The 18,631-nt window shown below is 43.1% G+C and overlaps 1 non-coding gene across 1 annotated transcript; it reads left to right on the top strand.

The window, feature by feature from the left end:
* Window positions 1-9,331: 9,331 nt before the first annotated feature.
* Window positions 9,332-9,439, top strand: LOC125487364. The gene has a single exon (XR_007265847.1). It is a non-coding gene; the product is annotated as a U6 spliceosomal RNA (small nuclear RNA).
* Window positions 9,440-18,631: the final 9,192 nt, after the last annotated feature.

Genomic DNA, 18,631 nt, shown 5'->3' with positions numbered 1-18,631 from the left:
TATCTCTGATTCAAGTTTCTTTTCTAGGTTTTTTTTGTTGTGGGAGGGTAATAGTGCCTTTTCAAATGGGACATTTGGTTGGTAATTGGATATTTTGATTATGAATTCAGTGGAAGATGCATATATGAAGTAGCAATCTGATTGGGTTTCAAGGCACATGTTTGTAATATGTGCCTGTCTGCAAGAGTGATGCCAAAAGTGTGGCTTCAATTCCTGCACAAGCTGAGGTCACCATGAAGGACTGTCCTTCTCAACTTTCCCTCGCCTGAGGTGTGGTGACCCTCAGGTGAAACTACCACTGGTTAGCTCTGTCTAATGACAGAGTGGCTCTATGGTCTGGGAGAACTGTGGCAATTTTATTTGTAAAGTAAAAACACATCGGTTTTCAAAGACCAGACTCTAGTTCTTTCTTTCACTACCTGACTATCCAGTGCTTCCCCAGACTGGAAGTTTCCTCCTTTGGTGACATTGATGTTGGCACAATGTCACTGTCATAGGCAGCAATAAGATTCACGTCGTATCTTTCAGCTCACTAACGTTGGGCCTGAGCTCTGTTGGATTTGTAAACCTGTGAGAAAGCAGGTTGACAAGAAGAAGGATTCTCTCTGATGGTGTTAGGTTGCTTGTCAAGGCGTTTGGTTTTATCCTGTAGGCTTTTAGCAACAAAAGTTGTCAGGAAGGATAGATTGAAACCATCTCAAATGTCCCTGAATGATGTCAACCACAGAGAGAAATTTGGGAAGCCATGTGGGAACTCAAGTCAGCCCTTTCTGGATAGTATGAGTGTCAGGTCCTATTTTCAGGTGTGGCAAGACAACTTCTCACTAGGGAGCAGTGAGATACCTATTAAAGGAGATTATTGCTCATTCTCACCCTCATTAACCCTGAATCTCACCTTATTAATATCCAGCTTTCTATTCGACTCGGCACCAAATAGAAAGTAAACACTGAGAATTCCCAACACGAAATCGAATGGGCGCCTGGTGACATCAGCTTATCGCTCGGTCTTCTGGTCTGCCATCTTGGGCACCCAGCGACAATATCTCTGTTCTGTGAGCTGTGACAGCAAGCACACCACATCCATGGATGCTGGCACCCAACACTTGCCAACCTCTCTGCATCATCACAGCACACCCCTAATTCATTCATTGTCTACTTCAGAAATGTAATGGTACACCCCAAGGTGCACCAGAAGCTATCATTGGAATGCTGCACAAAGACTCTTTGCGTGCAGGGACGGACATAAAGCTGACAGATTGGTCCAGGCTGCATCCCAGGGCTGCTTAGCTGCTCTCTCAGTGCACATTTACTTAATGCCTACCTGAATATCTACCATATTCCTGCCTTGGTTCCTCAGCAAATGGCAGATAAATACCCTGTGAAGTGATTACAGGCAAACTTAAAAGAGGCGCCAATGGGTTACAACATACAGAGTCAATGCAATGCATCCTAGAATTAAAAAAAATACCTCCAGACAAAATATCATAGAATTCAGAGATAGTAGGAACTGCCGATGCTGGAGAATCTGAGATAACAAGGTGTGGAGCTGGATGAACGCTGCAGGCCAAGCAGCATCAGAGGAGCAGGAAGGCTGACGTTTCAGGTCTGGACCCTTCTTCTCTTTATCATAGAATTCAGCCCATTTTACACAGGGGTGGTTCACGTGTGGAGTGAACTTCCTGAGGAAGTGGTGAATGTGGATACAATGACAAAGTTTAAAAGACATTTAGATAATTACATGAATAGGAAAGGTTTGGAGGGATATGGGCTAGGAACAGGAAGATGGGATTAGTTTAGTTTGGGATTATGTTCAGCATGTACTGTTTGGACCGAAGGGTCTGTTTCCATGCAGTATGACTTTATGACTCTATGTTCTCTGACATGGAAATCAAATGAGGACGGCATTTCAAGAAATGGCCTTTTCTGGAAAAAAAGGAACAGAGAGATAACCTATTAGAGGCCGATTTGGATTATGAAATAATTTGAAATAGTAAAAATAATTTGATAGAGAAAATATGTCAACTTGGAGGGATTCCAAATCTCAAAGCCATAAATAGAGATCAAGGCATGGTTAGAATGTGAAACTGACTAACATGGGAAGAAGTTGAGGTGAATAACATTGGTGTAAATATGGGGAAGTTACATGAATACAAGAGTGAGAACAAAAGTAAATTAGAGAAAGAGATAACAAAGTGTAGAGCTGGATGAACACAGCAGGCCAAGCTGCATTAGAGGAGCAGGAAAGCTGACGTTTTGAGCTTACACCCTTCTTCAGAAATGAAGAAGTTCTTCCTACTATCTCTAAATTAGAGAAAGACTTTCTTTTACATGACCATCAGCCATCTCAAAGTGCTTTGAAGCCAATGAATTACTTTTGAAGTGTGCTCCAGTACTTAGTACTGTAGCATCATCTCAGATGTTTTGTTCGAGCAAAGGCAAAATTCTGCACTTGCCGGAAATGTTAAATAAAAGCAGAAAAGGCTGGAAATGCTAAGCAGGTCAGACAGTATTTGTGGGGAGAAACAAAGGACAGAACCTTACATTTTGTTTGGCTAAAAGCGAGCTGCACCAAGTTGTTTGGAGGGATTCTTGCCATGAGATCGAATGAGATTTTTGCAATATCTGACTGAAGCAGCCTCATTAACTAGTTAACCTCCTCCAGGCTGTCATTCACATCTGATTCTATTCCCACCTTTCCACTCACTATTTCCTGAACAAGTTGCCACTCACTGTATAGCTGCTGAAAGGCAAGCATCCTGGTGCCCAGGGCATCTTTAAAAGGTGCCTGTGCTTGTGGATGAGCACTAGCATGCTGAAGGTTCCCTGCTCATTAATGGACAGAACTGGAACATGTCGGAGAGATGGAAAATGGCGTCACATTTCTCCGACATGGGCCTGGAGGTTGTGGTTAAGGGTGGTGCAAATTGAGGAGTTCTCTTCCCGGAGAATAGGCAGAGGAGGCCATGGCACCGGACCCTGCCAGCTTGGTGTGAGATTACCACCTGGGTCAGTGCAGTCTCTACGGTGTAGAGAAACAGACAGCATTTCTAAGCAAAGGTTAATGACTTTTCACCACGGTAAGTGCCACAATCTTCTCTCAGCTACCTCCACTTACTCTATCTCCTGCAACCATGTCCCACCAAGGCTCATATTTTATCAAGTGCACTATTTTCCTTCACCTGCTCTCAGCACCCCCTGGTCTCCCACAGCATTATCCCTGCATGGCCTCAGCAGCCTCACTCCCTCGGGGCACCTTCCCACCTTTTCCCCATCTGCACTGGCGCTAACAGCTGTGCCACGCATTTCCATCCGACTCAGTCCCTCCCCTTCTCACATTACAGGAAAAGACAGCCCACACAGCAGGAAGGACCAGACAAGAGGAAGGGTGCCTGACATTCAGCTCATCTAGCCCTACAAGGAGAGGTTCCTGGTCCCTGCAGGAGACAAAGCGAGCAGCCCCGATATGCAGCCTGGTCCACACTGTGAGCTAGGTGCCTGTTCCTGTGTGCATTGTGTCTGCACAGAGGCCTTTCAATGCTAGCTGTTGGTGCACCCGGTAGTGGCAATTTTTGCTTCCTAAATGTCCTGCAAGTGGATCGGATGTGATGACAAATGGCAAGTGGCAATGCCGTTGGATGAGGGGTGCTTGTGTTTGGTGCCTGTGAAGCATATCCCGAGATACAGTTTGGTGCTGAGCAACACTGTGGCTCTTCACAGCCAGTAGTGAGCTGAAGTCAACAAGTACCCAATCAGAAATCCATGTTGAGAACATTAGGATAATATCATAGGTGATTGTGTGGTAGTCAGAACGCCATTCAGTTATGTAAGAACACTTCAGGATATGGAAAAGATAAATAGGCACAGAGTTTGGACAGAAGTGGGCGTCATGGGGATGGGGTGCATTATTTCCACCATTAATATTATTTTGATTTAGTCTCTCCCCTGTTTTCGTCACCATTTTGTTTTGTGTTATTGTTACACTGCCCTTGGTGGTTAGTGTTTGTAATTTCATTGATGGTGCAACTAATGGAGGGTTTTTCAAAAGATAAATTAATTAAGTAAATAGGCACGGTGACCGTACCTCTGGGCTCGAAGGTCCAGGTTCAAGTTTCACCTGTCCTGGGAGGTCTGTCATGACATCGCTGAATAAGTTGATTAAAAATATCTAAATAGGTACAAAATGTGTTATCTCCTCCCAAAACCACATCTAATTTAAAATACTAAGTCTCCTTTGAGATTTTGTCCTGATTGAGAGTACACTTTAAGGGGCTATCACCTGCTTAATTTGGCCCAATTTAGTATAACTTGTTTCCATTTGGATTAGTGCAGGCTTAATGTTTTAATAGATTTATTAAGTAGAGAATAAATAGGCACAGACTAAAACAGTGATTTTAGGATGTGTAACACTGCCAATAAAAGTGTATCGAACTATGTGAAGATTGACTCCAATATAGCCATTGCTAATTTGGACTTTGACCTATTTCATCCAGTGCAGGACAATAAGTAGCAAGACTCCATCACTAGACCTGACCCATCACCATCTCTTTTGCCTCAATCACCATGCTCTTGGCAGTCATCTTTAAATGTATTTTGCCAGATCTTCTTTGCCTACTTTCAGTCCCCACGCATACCCCCACGCTCCCCATCTTCTTCTACCTAGTGATGTTAACTCTATGACCCCTCTATGGGGGTATGCATCCAGGAAATGTCCTGCCAGCATCAGTCATTTCTCCATCACAGTTTATCACAGGCACCTCTGACCAATACTGTGTCACGCTTTCTCACTGGTGATGCTGTCTCTCCAACTGATGCCCAGGATCTTATGTTAGCAGAGTTGATGAAAAATGTCAAACTTACATTATACCTTCACTGTTCTTTTCCATTCTCACTGGCAAAGATTACAGTTGTTACCAATACGTAGAGTCAAAGATTCATGGCCGTGTCTTTGTTGCATGCCTAGATCATGTTGAGTCAATGAAGATTGTTATTTTTTCCTGTGTGGGCAGTGGGTTCTATGTCACCCGCCCTGGACATTTGCTTCCTAGGTGAAGTGGTTGATATCCTCAATGATCTGTTGTCCAGTTGTGATGGGGTGGGAGTTGGGTGTCCTGGAGGACCAGTTGCTATTCAGAAATCATTGCCCTGGTCTTTTCGTAGCTGACCCACAAACCAACTTTGACATCACTATCTTCAAGACTGATGGCTGTTTCTTGGGACACACTGTGGCCCAGAGGGTGATTTTACCTGCACAATATAGATCCAGTGATGCTCAGCTAAATCCTAGGAGGTGCAATGAAGGGATTGCAAGGGAAATTATCATTAGAGAAGAAGAAATAATCAGAACGATGTGGAATGATCAGGTTCGGGAAAGGTGACAAAGAAGGAATGGGGTGAATGGGAAATGAGCCATTTAATTGAGAGAAGAGAGCTGACAATGGCCAAGAAAGATAAAGATATTTTTTCTATAATTAGCGTTAGTATATGTAGTACAGTGTTGTGTATAAACTTGTCCTTTATGAATGTGCAAAACAGCTGCTCAAGAGGGAAGCAGAAGGAAACATTGTAATGTGGGTTTATTTTATTCTGGGTCAGCTGCAGGATTGTCTATAATTAGAATCTGGATTTTATACCATGTGCTATAATGTAATTATTTTATATATTTTCCAGAATGTATGTGAGAAAAAACATTGAAGAGGTTTACAATGGCAAGATAAATGCAACCCCTTTGTGGGAATCTGGTGGCATGTGGGAGTTCCTCAATAGCTGCAGCATCTGAACAAACAGCTTTGTAGGAAGTATCTCCAGCTGCATTTACTCAGATTTGAAATGAGTGATCTTGAGATACAGTGGGAAGCAGTCCATGGTATATGGAAGGTGATGCTGGGAGATTTGCAGAGGACTTCAATTTTGACCTTGAGAGCCCACACAGTGTTTGGTCAATATTTCTGCTTAGTGCATGGATTTCTTCTTAGTTAGCGAAAGATTGGTTGTGTTTCTTAACCTGTTCACAAGTTTACTGTTTGAAATGATGAGAGAAAGAGTGCAGGGAAATATTAAATAAAAACTGAAAGGACTGCGGATGCTGTAAATCAGGAACAAAAACAGAAGTTGCTGGAAAAGCTCAGCAGGTCTGGCAGCATCTGTGAAGGAAGAAACAGAGTTAACGTTTTGTGTCCGGTGACCCTTCCTCAGATCCTGCGTGCGTTCTGAGGAAGGGTCACCGGACACAAAACGTTAACTCGGTTTTTTCCTTCACAGATGCCGCCAGACTTGCTGAACTTTTCCAACAACTTTGTTTTTGTACAGGGAAATATTATCTTTTTAATGGACAATTACATTGCTTTATCCTGCATGTCTTCTAAGCTTTCTGATGTGGCAAACTGGATTTACAAAATGATATTATGTAATAGAATCAATGACCCATTGCAGAGCCACCAGGTGACAAGCATGTGGCAGTGCAGGATGATGAACAACAATGTGTTATGAATGTCAGTGTTCACATTTCCACCGAATGAGCTGACTTAGTGGATCCCATCTGCTGGAACTGAGTAGGAGACTTGATTGTTGCTTGTTGTCAGCCCATTTAGCATCTTTCAGAGACCAATTACAGAGTGTGGATGTGATAGCGATCTGCAACCGACAATGGAAAGATTTTAATTTAAAAGGATCCCATTAAAAGCCCGGTGAACTCTGTTGCAGATTTACCAGTGAAGATGCAGCAACCCCAAAAGAATAGATATGGGATTGGGATGGCTCCTCTTCCCCTGCACCCCAGTTGTCTGACGCTTCCCTGAAGATCATGTTGTAGAATGATGCCTCATGGAGAAGTATTGGCACTGAAATTACATGATGTTTTTTAATTGTGTGGAGGACAGGCTGTCTTTTTGGGTAGAAAGCATCTTATTGAAAGAAAATACCAGACATATGGCCATGCATGGTAGCAGTTTAAAATGGTTTGCTTAAACTACTGTTCAAGTTTTTGGGATACTTAGACTTTCCAGGGTAATTTGAGGCATATTGAGAACTTTTCAGGTCCTAAAATGTGGCCTTTTGCCCCATTTGTGACTTTTCACAATATGTGACACATAATGTTCTGAAAAGGTTAGCTGTTGTCCTGCAGAATAACCAGAACAATTTGAGGAATGTAAGCCATAAGTCCAGTAATTGGCTGATTAACTGAAACAATGTTTGGTTGATCCTCATTGGCAGGTAACAGGGTTCACACCAAACTCAACTCCTCCACTTTCAATCCTCACTCCACAAAAAATTTACAGTTTTCAGCTATGTTCATTTATACTTAATAGAAATGACAGGCAATGATTTTCGGTGATCAGAAATCCCCAGAAGCCTGGCGAATCTATAATCATGTGTTGCCTTCTGACGGCAATGACTCAGCCAATCATTGTCAACTTGTCAAACAATTAAAACCTTTTATCTTCTATAAGATAAATTGTTGTTATAAGTTTGAAATTTGGCCTTGTTACATTTGTTCTAACGAGGGCAAGATGAAAACTTTTGCAAACATGTCCCCTTTCAGTAATATTTGTACATTATTTATGAGTGCATATGGTGAGCATAAATATGTGAGACGAGGTTAAGCTATTGTCTTTGGAATCTTGATGGTTAACTCATCCAAATTACAGCATTCCTGATTTAAAAATATCAATGCTGCAAATTAGGTGCATTCATAGAGTTGTAGAGTCATACAACATGGTCACAGACCCTTCGGTCCAACTAATTCATGCTGACCATGATCGTAAACTAAACTAGTCCCACCTGCCCACTCCTGGGCCATATCTCTCCAAACCTTTCCTATTCATGTACTTATCAAATGCCTTTTAAACATTGTAATTGTACCCGCATCCACCACTTCTTCTGGAAGTTAATTCCACACACAAACTACCCTCCGTGTAAAAAATCTTTGTGCCTGGTTCTGTGCTCCGTTCTCCTATTAAAGACAGTTCGGAGTTCCATGTCATAAGCAAAAATGTGCAAAATGTAGCCTTGATCTGGCAAATTCCATGAGAGGGGAGTGTGTGAAAGTGAGATATCTGTCCTCTTGAGAGTGAACACTAACAAAATTTACTAATCAGAATTATAAGGGGAAGTGGGGACCTGGGTTCGAATCCCACCACAGCAGATGGTAGAATTCGAATTCAATTTTTAAAAAAAATCTGGAATTAAGGGTCTAACGATGACCATGAATTGGATGTCAGAAAAACCCATCTGGTTCACTAATGTTCTTTCGGGAAGGAAACTGCTATCCTTACCTGGTCTGGCCTACGTGTGACTCCAGACCCACAGCAATGTGGTTGATTCTTAACTGCCCTTTGGGCAATAAGGGATGGACAATTATTGCTGGTCTAGCCAGCAATGCCCTCATCTTGTGAATGAGTAAAAAGAAAAATCTTACAAGGCATAGTAGAGGAGACATACTGATGAAGCCTTACAGACTTAGTTTCAGTTCCATATGATTTGATGTCACTATGACATAGCTATTTTTGTGCAGGCTAAATAGCTTTCCTTATCCGAAAGGTATAATTAATCCTTTACTCTACAGAGAGGACATTTTTGTGGGGTGTGGGCCACATGTGATTTATTGCTGATAAAGCATTCTCGATGTAAATGTGTTAATTTTATTGGATAGGAGGCATTAAAATAATGATTGGAAAATTGTGGGCAACAGAAATGGAAATTCTTGAAATGCACAGAAATGGGTAAACTTCTCTTCCATGAGATTTTGTAAAATCTGCTTCTGAGATAATATGATTTAAGGTATTTAACTAATACTAGAATTAATTATGGACTAGGATGAAATTTTAGAGTCTCTGTCTCTCTTTTGCGTCTTCTGTTCATTCTTCAAAATGAAGATGATCATCTTCAACATCTGGAGTATTTTGTAGGGTTTTTTTCCATAGAATCCCTACAGTGTGGAAACAGGCCCTTCAGCCCAAACTGACAATCAGAGCATCCCACCCAAACCCATTCCCCTATAACCCACCTAATCTATACATCCCTGAACACTATGGACAATTTAGCATGGCCAATCCACCTAGCCTGCACACCTTTGGACTGTGGGAGGAAACACATGCAGACATGGGGACAAATATGCAAACTCCACACAGACAGTTGCTGGAGGGTGGGATTGAACTTGTGCCCCTGGTGCTGTGAGGCAGCAGTGCTAACCACTGAGCCATTGTTCCAACCCCTGCACTAGCTACTTTGATAACTTTTAACGCTGACATGCGCACATAAGTTTAATTCGTAAATAGGACAGGATACTGCAGAAAATTGAGGTTTGAATGAGTTACTCACTCATAATTTACTGTCTTTACATTTCTTCAGTCGCACTTATATTGAAATTGGACCAATGCAGAAAAGATTAGCATGGCCCCTGCACGAGGATGACATGCAAATGGATGAAGCATTGCATGTTTAATGCTGATCAGAATTGTTTCAAAAATGTAAAAAAAGTGAGAAAGGAAATGAACATGAAATTGCATGGGGGCGCTGTACAGACTGTGGGAAAGGGGAAGCTTACAAGAAGGAATGATGCAATGTGTTGTTAAAACAGCTAACATCCTGAATACCTCCCCTGAGGGCTGAATTGGTTTTTGCTTATTGCTTTTGGTATGTGGAGAGAACAAAGAATTTCTAGTGTTTTCAACTTTTAAATTTGTCTTACAAGCAAGAAAATTGCAGTGTCATATGGTTCTAGAAAACAAGTTACAGATATTTTGCAGATCGCGCACTGACTATCTGGCAACTGTGTCGGGCTGAATCAGACATTAGTGTGATATCTGACCCTGAGATGAACACATCTGGGCCATTACTAAGACTGTCAACGTCCAACATTGTAGTATTGCCTGACTTTGTTTTTATTCATTCACAGGATGTGGGCATTGTTGGCAAGGCCAGAATTCATTGCTTATCGCTAATTGCCCTTGAGGAGATAGTGATAGGTTTCCTTCTTACACTGCTAAGTTCCAGAAAGCTGAATCTATCACAGTGATGTTAGAAAGGGATTTTCAGGATTTCTATCCAGTGACAATGAAGAAACATCAATGTATTTCTAAGTCAGGATGGTGGGATGGCTTGGAAGTAGTGCTCCCATGCATTTGCTGCCCTTGTCTGTCTAGGTGATGGAGATTGCAGGTCCAGAAGGTGCTTTCAAAGGAGTTATAACACTCCTTTAAACATTTTGGAAATTTTATTATAATAAAGGTGCTATATCAATCCAAGCTGAAAAGCCCTCCGCTTCTTCCTCTCCCGCAGGCCCAACCAGTCCCCCTCCAGCGACACCCTTATCCGCTTAACCAAACTCGTCCTTACCCTTAACAACTTCTCCTTCAGCTCCTCCCACTTCCTACAGACTAAGAGGGTGGCCATGGGTACTCGCATGGGCCCAAGCTATGCCTGCCACTTCATAGGATACATGGAACAGTCCCTCTTCTGCTGTTACACTGGCACTATTCCCCAACTCATCCTCTGCTACATTGATGACTGTATCAACGCTGCCTCGTACTCCCACGAGGAGCTTGAACAGTTCATCAACTTCACGAACACCTTTCACTCCAACCACAAATTCACATCTCCAATACCTTCCTCTCCTTCCTGGACCTCTCCGTCTCTATCTCTGGTGATTGTTTCGAAACTGGTGTCTATTTCAAGCCCACCGACTCCCACAGCAACCTAGACTTCACCTCCTCTCACCCACCTTCCTGCAAGAATGCGATTCCACACTCCCAATTCCTCCACCTCCGTCGCGTCTGCTCCCAAGATCGGGCGTTCCACTCCTGCACATCGCAGATGTCCTCTTATTTCAAGCACCATAACTTGACCCCTCCAGTGACCGAAAATGCCCTCAACTGCATCTGTTGCAATTCCCGCACTTCTGCCCTTACACCCCCTCCCCCAGCAAAAACAAAGACAAAATCCCTCTTGTCCTCACATACCACCCCACTAACCTCCGCATCCAACGTATCATTCTCCGCCACTTCCGCCACCTACAATCCAACCCCACAACCAAAGAGATATTTCCCTCCTCACCCCTGTCTGCCTTCCGTAGGGACTGCTCTCTCCGTGACTCTCTCGTCCGCTCCACACTCCCCGCTAGCCCCACCACCCCCGGCACTTTTCCCTGCAACCACAGGAAGTGCTACACCTGCCCCTACACCTCTCCCCTCACCTCCATCCAAGGAACCAAAAAAACCTTCCACATCAGACAGAGGTTCACCTGCACATCCGTCAATTAGGTCTACTGTATCCAATGCTCCCGATGTGTCCTCCCCTACAACGATGAGACCAAGCGTTGACTCGAGGACTATTTCATAGAGCAACTGTGCTCTGTACGTGACAAGTGACAACATCTTCCATTCGCCAACCATTTCAACGACCCCTCCCATTCTCTGGCCGACATGTCCATCCTGGGCCTCTTCCAGTGTCGCAATAATGCCACCCGCAAACTGGAGGAGCAACACCTCATATTTCACCTCGGGATCCTACAGCCCAATGGCCTAAACATAGAATTCATCAGTTTTAAATTCTCCCTATCCCCGGCCTCATCCCATGTCCAACCCTCCCTCTCATACTCGCCTCCTTGACCTGACATAACCTATCCATCTTCTCTCCCACCTATCCACCTCACCCATCCCACTGACCAATTCCCACCCCTCCCTACCTGCACTCACCTATCACCATTCCACCTACCTAAGCCAGACCCATCACTTCTCTCTCTATTTATTTCCCAGCTCTTTTTCCCCTCCCCAATTTTTGAGGAAGGATCCCAACCCGAAACGTCAGCTTTCCTGTTCCTCTGTTGCTGCCTGGCCTGCTGTTTTCCTCCAGCTCCACCCTGTATTGTCTCTGACCCCAGCATCTGCAGTTCTTGCTCTCTCAAGTTACATTATTGTTGTTTTGCCTTTACTTAATTATGATGAGTATTTTCACCTCCACATATGTCACATTGGAGCTGAATTTTTCTTCCTCGTCATTGCATTATATAATTGTAAAGATTCTTACATAGCTTTGTTTTGAAAGTAATTGAGCAATTTCCTCTCGGTTGGGATAGTAATGACTCATATTGAATTTAGTGAAATGGAATGGCTAGTGACTGAAGGGTCAGTCAAGGGTTTGTATTCAGAACAGCCAACAAAGAATGCTTGGTTTTGTAGTACAGTAGGATTTTATGCTGGAGTCCTTAGGACAATGAATACATTTTGTCATTGCTGTGCATGAAGAAGTGTTGCAACGATAAAGCCTTTATTGTTGAAGTTAATATATGGGAAATGCCCTTGAAGGAATGATAGTATTTCAGTATGAGTCACCATGGTCAGAATCCAGTGGGAAGGTAGTAGCAGAGTTTTTTTTTAACCAGGTCACAACTGATTATTTTACAGCCTTATATGGGTATGCAGGAACAGGATGGTGCAAGGAGCATGCTAACTGATTCAATATTACTAATCAGCTGCATTTTAGTTAAAGGAAATCCATCTCTGATTACAAAAATGATAGAAGTTATGAAGTGATCACTTGCTATTGCTGACAAAAAGCTTACATGTTCCTGTGAAAGAAATCACTCGTTAACCTTCCCCAGGCCTACAGGGATTTGAAAGTTCTGCAAACACAGTAATGTTTTTTAACACAAACTCAGATTGAACATCACTTATAGGAAACTGACAGAATTGGATCAAAATGCTGATGAACTAATGTAAAGTAAAATTGTGGGATATTCAAAGAGACACCCAATGCGATTCTGACAGATTCTTTCAGGTGAGTTAGGTTTAAAATATCTCTATTTACTTTGGAGTCACCTAGCATGGAGGATAGCACAAATGACATGATCACACACTGCAGAGCCCTTTTCATTGGCACCAGTTAAAAACAGCATTATCAGTTATTTCATTTTCCTGCATGCTCTTACTCTGAAAATGTATCATTTCACACTTCATTTTCACTTTGTGCTGCTCCTGGCATTTATCTGTGGATTGTAGTTTGCAGTTTTTCACAGTCCTCTTCACACTTTGACAGATAACCCTCAATTTGGTGATATCAGCAAATTTCAGTCTTGCTCCCTCAATTCATTAATCAAAGCTGTTTATGTTTATGGTTAAGAGGAAGCAGAAACAGCAGTTCATCTCACCACGTCCTTCCAGTTGAGAGAAGGAGTATGTGAAGGTAATGCTACAGTCTGGTAAGCCAGGGGCTCTATTTAAGGCTCCAGAAACATAAGTTCAAATTGCTCAACAGATGAGCCAGTGCTCCTCCATTGTGAACACTTGGAAGAACACAGAGGTTTGAATGGACACAGAATGTATTCTAGCTGGGAAACTTCAATGTCTATCACCAAGGAGGCTGAGTTGGGCTACTCCTGAGCGAGGTGGTCAGGTTATTGAGTCATAGAGTTGTACAGCATGGAAACAAACCCTTCGGTCCAACCCCTCCATGCTGGCCAAGTTTTTGCCAAACGATGGCTCAGTGGTTAGCACTGCTGCCTCACAGTGCCAGGAACCCGGGTTCGATTCCAACCTTGGGCAACTGTCTGTGTGGAGTTTGCACATTCTCCTTGTGTCTGCCTGGGTTTCCTCTGGGTGCTTTGGTTTCCTCCCACAGCCCAAAGATGTGCAGGTTAGGTGGATTGGCCATGCTAAATTGCCCGTAGTGTTTAGGGATGTGTAGATTAGGTAGGTTATAGGGGGTTGGGTCTGGGTGGGATGCTCTGAGGGTCAGTGTGGACTTGTTGGGCCAAAGGGCCTGTTTCCATGCTGTAGGGATTCTATGATTCTATGAAACTAGCCCCATTTGCCTGCATTTGGCCCATATTCCTCTAAACCTTTCCTATTCATGTATCTGTCCAAATGTCTTTTAAATGTTGTAACTGTACCTGCATCCACTACTTCCTGTGGCAGTTCATTTCATATATGAACCGCACTCTGTGTGAAAAAGTTGCCCCTCAGGTCCTTTTGAAATCTTTCTCCCCTCACCTTAAAATTATGCCCTCTACTTTTGAACTCCCCAACCCTGGGGGAAAAAAAACTTTGCTATTCCTCTTATCTGTGCCCCTCATGATTTCATAAACCGCTATAAGGTTACCCCTCAACTTCCTATGCTCCAGTGAAAAAAGCCCCAGCCTATTCAGCCTCTCTTATAACTCAAACCCTCCAGTCCCAGTAACATCCTTGTAAGTTGTTTCTGCACCCTTTCCAATTCAATAACATCCTTCTTACAGCAGGGCAATCAGAACTGTACACAATACTCCAAAAGTGGCCTCACCAACATCCTGTACAACTGCAAAATGATGTCCCAACTCTTATACTTAATAGTCTGAATATCTGTCAGACCAGGCCTGCAATAAGTAGTGAGAGGCCCAAAAATAGGGAAGAACTCTACTTTTGTCACCAATCCACTGGTCACAAATATATCTTGTGAAAACCAAGTCCTGTCTTCACATTGAGAATAAGCTCCATTGTGTTTTGGCATTCAAGTGCTATGATAAATATCACAGCTCAAAACTGGGCGACCATGGAGTGCTTGGGCTGTTAACAGCAATGGAATTGTATTCCACCACAATCTGTAATCTCTCACCCTGCTTTTAATCCCACTCTGCCATTGCCATCAATTCAGAAATCAATTCTGCTTCAAGGAGGATTTCAATGCAGGAAAGCAGGAGGGGGAGCAGTACGAGGTAGAATAAAAATTGGAATGCCGGCCTGGTAAGCTACAATACAGGACTCCAAGCATGCCGAACAGTGAAAGTAACCAACATCAGGTAGAGTTAAGTGATCCCACAACCAGCAGCTTAGATCAACTCACTGTGAATGGAAATGGGCAAGTAAACAACTGATTGGTGGAGAAAGTTCCACAAATGAGCAAAATGCAATATGTGCTGGACTTACCAGCATTAGTCATATTCCATGAATATATATAAATAGAATCAATTTACCGTATTCTTTGCTTTACACCCTCACTGAACCATCTGATTGCATTTCTCTTGATTAATGTCCCATTGGCCTGAATGTTACCAGAAGTCGGCTAAGTGTCATTGTTGACGAGTTTTATGGAAGGTTTCTCTCTGTGAGCCGTACTGAGATTTCTCATGCTATCCTTCCAAATTTGCCTCTTTACCTGTGAACCATGCCCTATGGCACTCCACTTGTCAAAATCACCAGAGGCGGAAGTACTTGCCACTGCTAGGACCTCCCTGGACTCCTGGAACTGGCAGCACTTTTATAGACCAGCTGCGCACATAGTCAAATTCTGCAGTGAGCAGCTGCCCTACACAGTGTGTTTCAGTTGCTCTGAAACTACCACAGAGGGTAATGGGCACCCCACTTTGCCAGTGGAGAACTTCAGATCCTGCTAGATAGGGTGATATGTGTGGTCACTGCCCATGGAGTGTAGTGTGAAATGTTGGTGGCTGATGGTGGTGTAGGATTGAGCGAAAGTCCTCATTTTCTGAAATACTGGACCAAAATCCTGCACTTTGAAAATAACGTTTAAAAGTTAAAACAAAGACAGCTGGGCTACGATCTGGGAAAATTACGCAGACAGAGATAACAGTTTGGAACCTTTGTTCAGCCTGAAAATCCAATTTATGCCTCAACTCTAAAAGAACAATTACGCAGACCTAAGGAACCAACTTAACGCAGACATTATGGAGCTTTTACAGATAGCAAGACATTCAACTTCATCCTATATAGGACTTTGGTTCGACCACATTTGGAATACTGCGTACAGTTCTGGTCGCCACATTACCAAAAGGATGTGGATGCTTTGGAGAGGGTGCAGAGGAGGTTCACCAGGATGTTGCCTGGTATGGATGGCCCTAGCTATGAAGAGAGGTTGAGTAGATTAGGATTAGTTACATTAGAAAGATGGAGGCTGAAGGGGGAGCTGATTGAGGTCTACAAAATCATGAGAGGTATAGACAGGGTGGATAGCAAGAAGCTTTTTCCCAGAGTGGGGGACTCAATTACTAGGGGTCATGATTTCAAAGTGAGAGGGGAAAAGTTTAAGGGAGATATGCGTGGAAAGTTCTTTACGCAGAGGGTGGTGGATGCCTGGAATGCGTTGCCAGCGGAGGTGGTAGAGGCGGGCACAATAGCATCATTTAAGATGTATCTAGACAGACACATGAATGGGCAGGGAGCAGAGGGATACAAATTCTTGGAAAATAGCCGACAGGTTTAGATAGAGGATCTGGATCGGCGCAGGCTTGGAGGGACGAAGGGCCTGTTCCTAGGCTGTAATTTTCTTTGTTCTTTGTTCAATTAAAAATTAATTCGCAGAAATACTGGACATTCCACTTAATTGAAATACATTTATACCTACTTTAAACTATCAAGGAGCCAATTCACCTCAAAGAGGTGAAACACAATGGATATCACCGATTTGAGAGGAGATAACGGAGCACACGGTCTGTATAACTGCTAGCCCTGATCTGGGGGAGAGGCTCTCTCCAGTAACAAGCTCCAGCCCCAACAAGCAGCTTTGGGACCAAGAACCATAGAGGCCAAACAAAGAAGCTGAATCAGGAAGACCAAGAGCATCATCACAACAAAGGACTTCCAAGGGGCTGGAGGGGAAGCCAACCAAGTGCTATCTCCCCAAGAGGTACCCTGCAGCTACCCCAAGGAGGGAGATCCAAAAGAGCTACTGCCCCAAGAGTGATCACCACAGCTATCTCCAGAAGAGGAATCCCAAACAGCTACTCTCTCTGTGAGCTATCTGCACAGCTGTCTCTCTGAAGCACTGGCTACGGCAAACGGGAATGGCTAGCTGTATTTCAAAATTGTGTTTATCCCCAGTAGTGAGCATATATTCTCGAGACACCAAAATATCTAACCTTGCTGGCATGGAGGGGAAGGTGGAGGGCATGGCATGGAGGGGAACCCCAAGGTTAGGAAGTCTGATTAAAATGTCTTTGATTAAAATCCTGTTGTTTAGCTTCTAATAGTATTTAATCTGTGTTTAATTTAATAGTGTATTTAAGTACTGTCCTCTGAATAACTGATAGTGTTAGTTTCACTGTTTTGTATTGCTTTTTTATCTCTTGTAATATATTCACCTTTGTATTATTTCCCTTTCGGTATATTTGCCTTTTATTTCTTGTGATATACTCACTTTTGAGTTTAATAAACACAAAGATTCCTTTCCCCTGAAACACCTGTCTACTGCATTCTTCACTTCACATTCCTAATTAAGTCCAATGTCAGAACCAGGAATCAATCAACCTAAAACAGCAGCAGTTGTACTGACCAAAACCAGAATCACTGCAGCGGTAGTGACTGACTTCTATTTCAACAACTTTTTTTAATAGAATCCCTACAGTGTGGAAACAGGCCCTTTGGCCCAACAAGTCCACACCAAATCTCAGAGCATCCCACCCAGACCCTTCCCCTATAACTCACCTAGTCCACACATCCCTGAACACTATGGACAATTTAGCACGGCCAATCCACCTAGCCTGCACATCTTTGGACTGTGGGAGGAAACCGGAGCACCCGAAGGAAACCCATGCAGACATGGGGAGAATGAGCAAACTGCACACAGACAGTCGCCCGAGGGTGGAATCGAACCCGGGTCCCTGGCGCTGTGAGGCAGCAGCGCTAACCACTGAGTGTGCCTTGTTGCCACCTAGTTACTATCTGGTGGGTAGGAGAATGGCAAATTGCACATCAATAAGCTGAGATGATGCCATATTGTTGATGTAAATGTATGTAAACAGGCCTCTCACTGTGAGAATCTCATCTCACTGTTCAACACTTGATTGGCAAATGGGACTTTTTGCTGTCAGTGTTGAGAAGCTCCTTGCTGACTGTCTCAGAGAGTTTTCCGACTTTCTCGCCAATGCTCCTGACATTCAGGGCCTGGGATAATTCTGCCCATTACCTCTGGCAGAAGGATTTTCCACTTTGAAGGTACTTCAAATATTTTATGAAAATTTTGTTAAACTCATCTCCTTTTGTCTATGTTCATTCTTTTCCAGGGAGTTGTCCAACACTACTGGACTTTTAAATTTCCTGGCCCTCATTCATTTCTTGTTTCTCCCTGGGTTTAACAATTTGATTCCACAGTAAAAACTCTATGAAGTCACTTCTTATACTCATGTCTGGAACTCACTATTCTAGAAAATTGTTGGGGGTGTGATGGTGGAGGGCTTAAAAAGTGTACATGTCAATGAATTTGCTGACCTGGAAACCTTAGGGCTGCTACTTTGGACATCAACACAAAGGTTTTGTAACCATTGAACACAATTGTTGCTCATTAGCCCACAGGCTTGTAACACTGATTGCTCTCCTAGCCAAGAGTAGGTCTGTGCCTGCAATATGCTGGACCCACAGAAATGACTTGAAACTGGAAGTGCAGATGCATTGAGATATGAAATGTACTTTACCTGACTGAAAGCTAGGCTGTGGGGTTTGGGATAGTGGGTGTGCTGGAAAGTGTAGATGAAGGTCAACACTTTGTAGTTTAGCAGCAACAGAAGTAACACAACTAGCTTATAGTTTTATAGTTCATAGCAATGAAATTCATGTAAAACATGATCATGTAACTGATGGTTCTTGCATCAGTAAGAGAGATGTAGAATGAGCATGTGAAGAGAGATGTCTGCACTACAGAGCTGCATTTG

Source organism: Rhincodon typus, chromosome 2 (assembly GCF_021869965.1).
Source record: "Rhincodon typus isolate 14 chromosome 2, sRhiTyp1.1, whole genome shotgun sequence".
NCBI classification, from domain to species: Eukaryota; Metazoa; Chordata; class Chondrichthyes; order Orectolobiformes; family Rhincodontidae; genus Rhincodon; species Rhincodon typus.
This window is presented reverse-complemented; position numbering and strand designations above follow the sequence as displayed.